The sequence below is a fragment of the Nelusetta ayraudi genome, unplaced genomic scaffold (genome assembly GCF_046127955.1).
Source record: "Nelusetta ayraudi isolate G7.1 ecotype Tasmania unplaced genomic scaffold, CSIRO-AGI_Nayr_v1 ptg000045l, whole genome shotgun sequence".
Lineage (NCBI taxonomy): Eukaryota > Metazoa > Chordata > Actinopteri > Tetraodontiformes > Monacanthidae > Nelusetta > Nelusetta ayraudi.
Genome location: NW_027466095.1, coordinates 2,999,177 through 3,012,500, shown reverse-complemented (window position 1 = coordinate 3,012,500; position 13,324 = coordinate 2,999,177).

The window sequence follows — 13,324 nt, the reverse complement described above, 5'->3', positions numbered from 1 at the left end:
CTTCAATGACACAGTGCTCGAGGAGGTCATCTAGTGCTCAATAAAATGAAGTGCAATGGAAACGTGTTCATTGTTTCATAGGTTGTTTGGGATTTGACTCGCCATGCATTCTTGTTGGACAACACTACATGCTTGTATGGTTCAATGCTGACACAATAAAATAAAAATGAAAAATAAAGACAATGTCTCTTTTTTGGCACGACTGATTGTAGTAGACTATAGCTCTTATACTTAGCCTGACAGTTTGTGCAATGAATTATATTATATCCTAAAACAAGACTAAATAGCCCATAGTTTAAAAATATGTTCAATAGTAAGTGTTCAGTGGGTCAGATGTCAAATGTGATCTATTTAAAATGTAGAATAGATGAGCTAAATAACACATATATAATACACATTGATGGGAATTGAACCGTCGCCTCAGTCTTGCAAGTCCAAGATTGTCATAATGTACCACAAACCCAAATCACACTCCCTTTTTTTCATCTAAGCTGTTTGAGTAGTGTTAGCACACCGTGATTCCTCATCAACTACAGGCCTACACTTCAAATAATTATGAGAAAAATCCAACGTAAAGAGAGCACTTCCATTAGGAAATAGTCAACATGAAATTTCGTCTTCTACTGACACCTGCTGGTCAAATTGAATAGTTGCAAATATTGTGAAGAAATTGTCATCTAATTCTAATCCTAAACAATATGGCCATTCGAAGTCAAGTATTAAGACAATTAATCAGGTTTGTACTGCTTGATTGAACACATTCATCACGTTCTAGTGCACTAAAACCCACTTCCCTTCAGGACCGTGTCAGCGAAGCCAAAACTTCCTTGAGTGACGCTGTTTCCCAGCATGCAATGCGAGCTAGCGATTCACAATACTATTTCATCACAAACATGGATGTAAAAAATAAAAAGGGACGAAAAATGAAACTTCAGGAACACCAACCATTGCAATACAAGCAGAACTGGGCCGAAGTTTTATATAAGTTTTATATTATGTACACCATAATACAGCCTTCTGGTGGACAAGCCATACTATTTAAGCCGTGTCCTCCTATGGCACTTCCGTGGGTGGAAGGTCATCGTAGAGGTCACGTGCTGGTTGTGCGTCACTCCACCGGGGGAAGGTCTGAGACAAGATCGTTGCCCTTGCAGGGTATCTGATACAGGTGAGTTTTTTGGAGTTCATTGAAAGAGGTTAATAAATATATATATATATGTGCGTGTGTGTGTGTAACTTTAACTAACTTATCTATTTCTATCCATCTATCAAACTTACTATCTACGGATCTATCTACTACTAACTCTCAAAAAACTAACGGATAACCAAGAGCAACAAAACCAACCTACTGCAATTCTATATTTTAGTGTGTGTGTGTGTGTGTGTGTGGGGGGGGGGGGGGGGGGGCACAGTGAGCACAGTGATGGTTCCGCAGCATAAAGTGTATCTTCAGTCGTCGATGTATGTGTGGGAGTCCCTCGGGTTCAGCCCAGCTGATTTAGTGTTCGGTGAGAGGACCCTCGCGTCTGTTAAGGGGTAAGTGGCTTTCCGATGTTAAATGAGTAGAGAATAATGTGTTAGATTACGTCTTTTTTTTTTCGTGAATGCTTGCATCGTGCTTGTGAAACTGCTCACAAAACTCTTGTCGCCAGCCAGTCTAAAATGAAGCGGCAGTTTGACAAGAAAGCTGTGGCTCGAGTTTTTGAGACAGGCGACCGAGTGTTGGTATTGTTGCCGTTACCCGGTTCCCGTTTGCAGGCTGGTTTTTCTGGTCCGTATGTCGTGGAGCGCAAACTTTCCGATACAGATTATGTAGTGCACACTCCTGATAGAAAACGATCGTCCCGCATCTGCCACGTCAAAATGTTGAAAAGTTACGCCCGGTTCACACTGGACGTGGAAGCACCGCAAAGTGAAGCGCTGCGAAGCGAAGCGCCGCCGCGCCGAGCGCTTCCATTCAGCGCCCATGTTAATCAATCAGTGCGTTTACATGCAGAGCTTAATCGGACTAAGCAATAATTCGGTTTTCTCGTCATCAATCATCGCTCGGTGGTGGCCGCCATTCCTGAAGAGCAGAGAGCTAAAGAGGTAAAAACACTTAACCTTGACAGAGACCAGCTCCCTATGGAGAGGGCCCTTGGAGCTCAGTGGGATGTACAGCAAGATACATTCACATTCAGCATCAGAACCAAGCTGGGATGGGATGAGGAAATCCCTCAGGTCATGGTACATCCCATATATAGTTTTTCAAGCGCCAAACTACAACAAAGGAACTCATCTATAACAAAACTACAACCTTGTAAGGGCAAAACCTACTTGTTTTAATTCTGATTAATAAACTAAAGCTTATTCGATTATCATTATGTTGTTTTTTTTAAACGCTCATACAAAACAAAAAAAGTGGAGGGAGAGTAGTCTGAATCGGGTTCTGGAGCATTGCTCTACCTCATCCATCGCACTCATTAGCGTCACATCCATTTGTAGTGCATAATTTCCGCCAGCAAGCTTCTCCTGTTAGACCTTCTCCGAGGAGGTTGGTGGGGTGACGAGCACCCAGCACGTGACCTCTACGACGAGTTTCTACCCACGGAAGTGCCATAGGTAGACATGGATTAAATAGCATGGCTTGTCCACCAGAAGGCTGTATTATGGTGTACATCATATAAAACTTCGGCCCAGTTCTGCTTGTATTGCAATGGTTGCTGTTCCTGAAGTTTCATTTTTCGTCCCTTTTTATTTTTTACATCCATGTTTGTGATGGAATAGTATTGTGAATCGCTAGCTCGCATTGCATGCTGGGAAACAGCGTCACTCAAGGAAGTTTTGGCTTCGCTGACACGGTCCTGAAGGGAAGTGGGTTTTAGTGCACTGGAATGGGATGAATGTGTTCAATCAAGCAGTACAAACCTGATTAATTGTCTTAATACTTGACTTCGAATGGCCATATTGTTTAGGACTAGAATTAGATGACAATTTCTTCACAATATTTGCAACTATTCAATTTGACCAGCAGGTGTCAGTAGAAGACGAAATTTCATGTTGACTATTTCCTAATGGAAGTGCTCTCTTTACGTTGGATTTTTCTCATAATTATTTGAAGTGTACGCCTGTATCTGCACACAATTTGGAATTCGTCCCAGCGCCCTGAGCTGTAAATTTGGACGGTGTAAAATGAAAATGGCCATCTGCAGCAGAATGAAAGTGAGATTGCATTGTCCAGGTAGGAGGACAGCAGTCAGTCATGTTTCACCTCCAGTCAACACGCAGTGGTTCACATGAAGGTCCAAGAGGCCTACAGACCTACACTGAGTCTGGACGTGGCAGCACAGTTGGATCATTGTCTTTGTTGTGTTGTTTGGTCATTGTGATCCAATGTAATGTGAGAGAAGGACGAGTGCAGTTATATTGGAGTGAGTTTTTTAGAGTGTAATAGAAGTTATAATGCAGAGTCTGTTTTTATGAAATGTTCTATCACCTGGCATCCATCCATCCATCCATCCATCCATCCATCTTCTACTGCCGTATCCGGAGTCAGGTCTCGGGGGCAGCAGCCTCAGCAGAGACCCCCAGACTTCCCTGGACCCAGTCACCTCCTCCAGCTCCTCCAGTGGGACCCCAAGGCTTCCCAGTCCAGCCCAGAGACCTGGTCAGCACCACTCTGACTCCCTGAGTCCCTGCTGCTCAGGTGAGGCTTCAAAGATCTGGCTGCACCTGATTGGACGGTCGTGGAGGATCTCCTTGGTCTTCTTGGTCTTCTTGGTCTCCAGCTGTTTGACCTCATGCTCTCTGTTGACCTCCTCACTCAGTCCCTCAGTGATGTAGAGCTCAGTGTAGATGCTGTTGAGGAGAGTTTGATTTCCTGCTTCTTCACCTTCAGTCACACGTTCACATCTCCTCTCCAGACTGATCTTCTGCTGCTGTAGAAGCTCCTGCAGACCACCAACCTCTGGAGCTGAGAGAAGATTGGAGAAGAAAACATCAGTGTGACAGTGTGAGCATCATTTTCTGTCCACAACTTGAAGCTGAAAGCATCCAAACTCCATTTTTCAGCTGATGTGGTGAAGCTGCTGTTGTCTGACTGTTTGCTCTAAATGTCCTCCAGTGGATCTTCTCACTGGAGGTCCTGACCACGGTTATAATAGTTAACGAAAACAAACAAAATAACAAAAACTTCAATTGAAAAAAACAATTGTCACGTTCCCAGGGGTTAGGATTTTGGTACCTGCCTCGTTGGGGTTCGAAGCGAGCAGAGCTGAGACCATAAGGGTGACGTAGCAACGTTCAGGACACTGATTGGCCAAAGGCAGTCTTTCACGAAAGACCAAAACCGCCATTTTTAAATGCCTCGCGTGTGGATTTTTACATTGACACGTATTAAAAACTGAAAAGCTTATGAAACTGTACCATGGGTGAACAAAGAACTACAGACGTTTCTGTTCTCTGTGGCCGAAGAAAAAGCACAATGCAGACAGTTGTGCAGAAAGTTTAGTGTTAGCTAAAATATCGGGCACACAGACGTACTTATTATGTATACATTTCTTTCCATTGTAACAGGTCACTACAAGATCTGCAATCCATTACCTAGAATTGGTTTTCCTTAAACTGATGTACAGGATTACTAATCTGACTTTGATGGGCAAATTTGACAACAGAATACAATTATGAAGCACTAAAACACACGACCACAAAACAATTAAATGCATGATGAAATAATGATATGCTTTGTGAAATGAAATAAAATGGCATTTTCAACTAAGCAATAAAATAGTCGGTGGTGCAGTGGTTAGCGCTGCCGCCTCACAGCAAGAAGGTCGTGGGTTTGATTCCGGGGCCTGGACCTGGGACCTTTCTGTGTGGAGTTTGCATGTTTTCCCTGTGTCTGCGTGGGTTCTCTCCGGCTTCCTCCCACACTCCAAAAACATGCATGTGAGGTCAATTGAACGTTCTAAATTGTCCGTAGGTGTGCATGTGAGTGTGAATGGTTGTTTGTCTCTATGTGGCCCTTCGATGAACTGGCGACTTGTCCAGGGTGTCACCCTGCCTTCACCCGAAGACAGCTGGGATAGGCTCCAGCAGACCCCCGTGACCCTGAATAGGAATAAGCGGGTATAGAAGATGAATGAATGAAATCTTTATTGAATAAATGACACATTTTATTTCACTCGTGGTTTATGTAATTATTATTTTTTGCTCCATAGCGTTCATGATTCAGCATTACATGTTAAGCGTGATGAATTGCATGAAAAGAGAGAGCACTCGCTGATAAATTAACATGGTGTGCTGTTTAATTCCATGAGGACGACAAAATATTTGCAAATTTGTGTTAGCTACACACATCGACAGGTGCAAGAGAAAGGGAGGAACTTTCAAGATCGTTGAGTTTTTATTTTTTATTTTTTTTAGTTCTGATGAAATAAATAGACCAATCATTTTCATCACTTTGTCTGCTTTCCAAAGAGAGTTGCTTCAAAGAATTATCATTTATTATTCAGTGGCACATTGCTCACTTGTTTAATACACAAATAATAGTATATTATTATAATAATACTATTTTATTAATATAATAATAATAATCATAATCATAATAATAATCATCATCATCATCATCATCATCATCATCATCATCATCATTATTATTTCTAAAATTTCCAAACAACAATTGTCAGTTGTTCCGTAAAAAATACATTGATTTCCATGTTGAATTTTGTACGGTTCGTGAGCGCGCACGTCTGTCAGTGACGGTCTCCACACTGACACAACTGCGCATGCTCTATTATCTCATCAATGCGAAAGTCAAAAAGTTTTTGGGAGCCATGCGCTGGGTGAGCAACTTCATTGAAGGGAATGGGACGCCATCTTGGACTCTGGGGGCTTGCCGCACTGTCACGCAGGTTGTGACGGAGCGGGCCGGCGACGCACAGGTATGACGTGAATGATTGACAGCTACCATTCGTTCCCGTTAGCGAGAGGATTAAAAACAAACAGACACCATTATGGCATCAAAAAGGAGTTATCCCAGCGGTGCGGAAAAACGGAAGGAAAAGAAAACTGATCAAGAAAAACTTGCAAAGGGGAAAGGTAAGTTATTTGTTTGTGATGTGGGCTGGAGAGGTGGAGGTGAAACGCTGTTGTCCCCCCCACCCCAAGTTTGTTTATTTGTCCTGCTAGCCAGCTAGCTAGCTAGCGTCGGATAAATGTTAGCTGGCTGGCTAATATTTGTTCGTCATGAATCAGCGTTTTTGTTTGTTTTATGAAAGTTGACCATATCCTGCCAAGTTGGCCTATCCTGCCATGGGAATGACTGATTGACTCCACACCCGTTCATTCACATTCTAACAGGGAGGGAGGGCATGTTGTTGTCGTTGTTGTTGTAGTCAGTCCCCTGTTATTGTTCAGTGGAAGTTGTCTCTCACATATTTGACTCTTAATGTTATTTTAGCCTTAACTTAGGATGAATTTACTAAGCTTAGTTTGTATTTTGTAGGCCCTTCATTAGAAATGTGCTACTGTTTTATAATTCAAAGAAATATTTTATGGAAATACTTTATTTGGCATGGTGTTGACTATTTTAGACTGTTGTGGCAGTGGGTCATTTATCTTAGTTTTATTACTTTAACTAGTACAGTGTGTAAAGTAATGCCAAAAACTCTTAAAAATGACAGTTTTGTAATTGGGTAAAAGCTTTAAAGGGACACTGCAACCATAATGTTTAATTTAAAAACAAATTCATTTTTAATTTTCCTATATTACTGCAACATCACTGTAATAATAGAATAGGAAAATGCGCTTCTGATCTGTTTTGCTTGATGATCTAATGAGCTTTGTCTCTGCAGGAGCAATTCTAAAATATGTCGGCGCTCCAGACATTGAGCCAGAGGGATCTCCCAAACATCCTGACCAGGAAGCTCCAGGACCAACACATTCCTCAGAACCTCCTTCTGTCCAGGTGAATAATGTGTGTTATTCTTAGTAGCTAAGCTGATAAGTGTGGGACGAAACTAAGGCAATTAAGCATTATTTTGATTGTTGGTTTGCGTTTTAGTGTTGCACTTGTTGGTTTGTTGGATTTTCTTGTTTTAAGTAAGCATTTTTTTATGAATACTCAATCTGTTGTATTTATTGACATATAGAGGATTCTTTTCCTAGTATTATAGTGTTTGTTTGTTTTTAAATCAGTTTAACTTGCCTGAGTTGCTCAACTGAAGATGTTTAATTTTACCTGTAGCCTGTTTTGCTCACGAGGTGTAATAGATTGTGGAATCTTAGTAGACCTTGCTGAGAGTGGCAGCAATCAGCTCTGATAACCATGGTGCTTGTAAATAAGGCAAATGCGCCATCTAGTGGGATGCAGCATGTTTATTCGTGTTGGAGCAATGCCAAGTACTACTAACAAAACAAAAGATGCACAGGGTAAAAAAAAATAATCATAAACTCTTCTTAGATCTCTTATAGATTATTGATAATAGCATTCTAATTGATTTCAAACCTTTTCAAAAGATCTTTTGCCAATAGCACACCCAAATATTTGATAACCTTGGAATTCCATTTGATTTTATATTTTCCTGTGTTTGCTATGTTTAACTTGTTGCCTGTGTATTTACCATAGGTTTCTATTATCAACATGAAATGAGGTAAGGTTCTGTCCGGGTCTTGGAGAACCAAAATAATATCATCAGCAAAAAGCCCTGTTAGATGTCCCTGCTCTCCTATATGTATTCCTTTTAGATTGTTACTTTGTCTGATCATTTGTGCCAGTGGCTCAATGAACATAGCAAACAATGTAGCGCTTAGGCACATCCTTGACGAGTACCATTAATCTTTATCCTTGCCGTAGGTTCTTGGTAGAGACCTTGAATACACTGTATTAACTTTTCTTGGAACCCCAGTTTCCCAAGAACTTGATACAGAAATCTCCAATTCACACAGCCAAGGCTCACCAGTAACAGCTCGCAGGCCCTGCTTTTGGATCTGATCTATTATGTATAGGACCCGTCTAATGTCTTCTTGAGTCTTCCTACCTGTTAAAAAAGCTGACTGATTGGAAGTCCATCTCGTCCCCTTAAATTTCAAAGCGTAACGAACCTGTGTAGCCCGAGGAATTTTATTATAGTTTATTTCCTAGGGTGCAACTCCCCAGGTGGCATTGTCAGGCAACCCCCTCCCCCCCCATTTTCCTTTATACCCACCATCAGAATTGTCTTGTCTCATGGTTAACAAGAAATAGGGTACAGCTTATCTGCAAAGTAAGTAACACGTACATTATGAACTATCATTCTATATCATAATGATGTAATATGTCAACCGAAAGCAGCTGACCAGCTGAAAAGGCTCACTCCACCCCCTACTGTTGGGAGGAGGACACGTTCCCGTCAGTAATTCAAATTTCTCAGCTGCATGGATAGGGGGACAAGGTGAGAACTCCGATTGGACGAGAAAACCGAATTATTGCTTAGTCCGATTAAGCTCTGTATGTAAACGCACTGATTACACCTGCGCCAGAGTGCAGAGTGAAAGCAGCTCTTTTAAAAACAAGCGCAGGCTGGAGTCAGCACTCCTCTGGCGTGTCCACGCTGAGAACTCTGTCCTTCGCAGTTCTTAGCATTTCGGCTAGCAATCCCAGAGCGGGCTGGGCCATAAGCGCAGCTGGAGGAGGAACCCTGGCGGGTGCCCGTTCATCGGGAGGTGGTGCTGTGTGTGCGTGATCGTTGTGCATTCACCGCTTGGCTGTTAAAGCTGAAGCCCCCCGCCCCCTCTCCTCCTCTGGCGCTCGGCGGGGAGGCAGCGACTTGGAGCGACTGCACCCAGGCACTTTGGTTTTGTGTGTGTGTGTGTGCAAAGAATAAATAAAAGTTTTCCTTTCGTTCTAACTGTTTAACGCTTGCCTGGGTGTCTCAAGGTATTAGTATGTTAATTTTGTTCTCTTTTCTTTAGGACAGGAGTTGGCGTAGCGTGAATTTTGGTTTGTAGTGATTCCCCTAGCTTTGTTTATTCCCTTTTTTGAGTTTTCTTTGGTTTCTTTGGCCCTGTTCCCCTGTGGTGAATTCTTCTGGTGGATTCAAGTGATGTAGATGTTGAAGGAGTCTTCATTGACACAGACTTAGTTGTATAAAAACTGGTTTATTTGCAAAGAAGTCAAAAGTCAGACAGGCACCATGGAAAGCCTGGGGATGTCTCTGGGCCAGATGTGAGCAACTCCGATGATGCTTTGTTCCCATCACCTTTTATACCTCCCAGCAACCAGGGAGGAAGATGCTAGAAGTGGGGGAGAATGTATACATTCCATAGTTGCACCCCCAATGACCATCTGGTTTCAATTTGGTTTTGTCTTGTTGTTGCCGTTGGCAACAACAAGACCATATATGGACCCTGAGACGCCCTTAGGGAAGAAGTGCAGCAGGTTCACTGCTGAGTTCACATCAGGCCATATACATAAGATCACATGATGTCATATACATAGATTCAGATACTACACCCCTTATTTTCTTATGTTGAACAGTCTTTTTGGTATGGTACTTATTTCCTTGACACTCAGGCAGCTAAACCTGGTCTATTTTAAATTGTTGTCAAATAAAGCTGTTTCATTGGAAGTCCGTCTCGTCCTCTTAAATTTCAAAGCGTAAGGAGGAATTTTATTATAGTTTATTTCCTGGGGTGCAACTCCCCAGGTGGCATTGTCAGGCAACCCCCCCCCCCCCCCCACTCTCCCCCCCACCCCCAATTTTCCTTTATACCCACCATCTGAATTGTCTCCACCTCCGCCAGACCCTCCCCCTCGCCACATCTAGTCTTTTTTAGATAGATGATGATCTATGCGTATTGATGCGTCGTGCTGATGCGTAGCCCCTCCAGGATCCCTCCTTGCACTGCCACTCCGTCGTAGTGCGGGGCACCGAGTGCCGCAGGCCCCTCCGCACCCGTCGCCACCGCCGTCTTCTACGCCAAGCCGCGTCTCGCCAATTCCTCCTTTACCTCCTCTGCGCTGTTGTAGGTTCGAGTTCCCGTATCCCAGTGGGTCCTCATCTTGGTGAATGGCGTCTGGAACCGGATGCCCTTCTCCTTCAGGATTCTTTTAGCAGTGTTGTACTCCTTTCTCTTTTGGACCATCTCTGTCGCGTAATCGTGATGGAATGACGGTACTTTATTCCCCAGTTCTATTTTCTTTGTCCATAGCTCTCTGAGGACCCTCTCTTTGGTAGTAAATTCCAGAAAGTTAACAATGATGGGTCTCGGTTGGGCACCGTCCGCTGGCTTCTGTGCAAATGAGCGGTGTGCTCTCTGAATTTGGAAATTAAAATCTGCTGGCAGGTGCAGTTCGCTTTTCAGCAGGTCTTCCACAAACTTGGCCACAGATTCTCCCTCCTCTCCTTCAGTGACTCCATAGGTTGTTTCTCCTCGGCCTGGACTCCAGGTCAGTTAACTTGTCCTGAAGAGCTTTTTGTTCTCTCAGTGATATGACCAGAGCGTCATTAGCTTCCTGTGCCCAACGTTCTAGCTTTTCAATCCGCGACTCAGCCTCGTTGATCTTGCCGGTCTGGAGCTCCTGTTCGGTGATGACTTTCGCAAGTTGTTGATTTATTTCGTCTTTGAAGTCGTCCAAGTCTTTTTCCACGTCGTTCCTCAGTGTTTCTCCAAACGTGCGAAGGACTTCTTTTGATTCCGTTTTTAAATTCCGTATCTCCTTGCTAATAATTTTTATGTCCGAGCCCTTTTCCGCGTCGTTAGTCACGAGGAGTTCGTTTCGCCATCTCCCTCCGTTTCAGAGCAAGCTGGTAGTTCCGCCATATTGTCTGTTACCGTGTTTCTCTTTTGGTTGAATCAAGTTTTCCTTCCCATTCCAACGTTCCCCTGATCACTTTGTAGTTAATATGATATCTGACAATACTTATCCAAGTTTTCGGGGAGTTTTTACCCTAGACGGTTGAGAGCCCTGGTGTCGCGCAGTCTACCGCTTTATGGCCAAACCAGAAGTCCCTTCCCTCTAGCCTTTTCAAGGGGGAGGTGGCTAGACTCGGCTCTTGTGGGACGAGAAGCAGAAGGCGTGTCCGATCGGGGGGGAAGATGAGATCACATTTTTGTGGGTCAACACAAACTCATCTGCGAGGACAGCAGCCTTGGACAATGACGACACTTTCTGTTCATTCAAGAACATTACCACCTTCTCTGGCAAAGAGTCTTTAAAATCTTCTAAAAGAACGAGCTCACGGAGTGACTCAAAGTCATTTTTGACATCATTAGCTGCACACTATTTATTTCTCCCATGCAAACTCGACAAAGGTTTGACCACTAGATTTTCTATGGTTCCTAAATTTTTGCCGGTAGGGCTCAGGAACAAGCTCATAAGCAGGAAAAATTGCTTCCTTTACAACATCATATTGCAGGCTGTCTTCTAAGAAAAGAGCAGACACCAACTCCTGTGCTTTTCCCACCCGCTTGCATTGGAGAAGGACAGGCCACATGTCTCTTGGCCAGTTGAGTGGCGAAGCTATTCGCTCCAAGGCACTGAAGTATGAATCAACTTCTGCCTCACGAAATGCTGGCACCAGAAAAATGTTTTTACTGGGGCTGGGCAACGATTAAAAATTTTAATCGCAATTAATCGCATGATTTACCTGATCAATCACGATTAATCAATTAATGTATACGCAAAAGCCAATAATGAATTTAAAAGAAGTCTTTCATACACTTTAATTTAAATGTTCTGCCATATAAACGAAAGCACCATAACATTTATCGTGCAAACACTTAACATCAGCACTTTACACAGAAACATTTTTAATGTAAATCTAAAGTTAAAAAAAATGCAAATACAAAATTAAAGCTTATTGCCAATGCCAGGGCATTACTGTTATCCTGTTCCTTATGAAAAATAAAAAAAATCTACCTACAAAATCCTGAGCCACAGTAATAACGGGCAATTTCTGAGGTAACAGCAGAAACATTTTTCTTTTATCAGGGAGCAGCATAACCAGTCTGCGTTCCCTTGCAAATGTCCCAGTTAGAAAGGGTGAGGCACAAAAACGTTCACTTTTGGGTTTTTCTTCACAGGGGACTAGAATGTAAAGTCCACATTTATACTGGAGTTCCTTTGGAGAATCTCACTCAACTCAGTGCAGTTTGTCAGTTCCTGGAACTTGACGGCCAGTTATTTTAAATGTACTGCCATATGAATTAAAGTGCCATAACATTTACTGTGCAAACAGACTTTTAAAATCAGCATTTTTGAACAATTAGCAGCTAAGAAAAAAAAAATAATGTAAATTTAAACTCAACTTAAACAATGTTTTAAAGCAATACAAAATTAAAGCTGTAAGCAGCGTTTGCGGGACTGAGCCCACCTGGCCACTGCCTGCCGTGACGTCCGCCACCTGGCCACAAGCCCCCGACACCCGCCAACGCTTCCCAACGCCTGGCGATTCCGCCCGAAACCCGCCGATGCCCCATTACTGACGCCGACGCCTGCTGATGACACATCAAGCACTGACTTGACATTACTGACTTGACATTTAGAAACATTTGATTTCTAAATGCTTTTTTTTTTTTTACTGTATTACTGTATCATTTTGGAGATAATAAGCTTTAAAGTTGGCTTTTTGTTTTTTTTTGCGACAGCTCCAATATTCCATTTTTACTGTACAATAACATCAAATTGCTCCATAAGCTCTGTCAATGGTTGGTACAGTTGACCTCAGGACAACCTTGAATATATCTTCAATCATTATAAGGCATATTTAATGTACCATTTTGGAGATATTAAGCCTCAAAGTTGTTGTTTTCCTTTTTCTTTTTAGCTTTTCAAACAGGCAAAAAGGGCCCAGTACTCAATTTTTTACTGCACAGTAACATTGCTTTGCTCCATAATTTCTGTCAGTGGTTGGTACAGTTGACCTGAGGAATACCCTGACTATATCCTCAGTCATTATCAAGCATATGTACAGTATCATTTTGGAGATATTAAGCCTTAAAGTTGGCTTCTTTTTTTTTTTCTTTTTTTTGCGAAAGCTCCAATATTCCATTTTTACTGTACAATAACATCAAATTGCTCCATAAGCTCTGGCAATGGTTGGTACATGTGGCATGACGAAATACTGTACTACCAAGTTTGTAGTTGCAGTATCTTCAGTTTATGGGGTAGAGGGTGCTCAAATTGGATTGATTGAAGATGTAGTTTAGGTACAATTTGCTTGTTTTTTATCAAAATTTAAGTTGATTGCAGTTCAAGGTGGCACAATCCTATCAGATGTTGTCATTTTATCACGAAGAACACTGGTATTTGATGATTATTACCATAAGTACCACCATGTTGCAGGCATTGTGGTTACAAGTT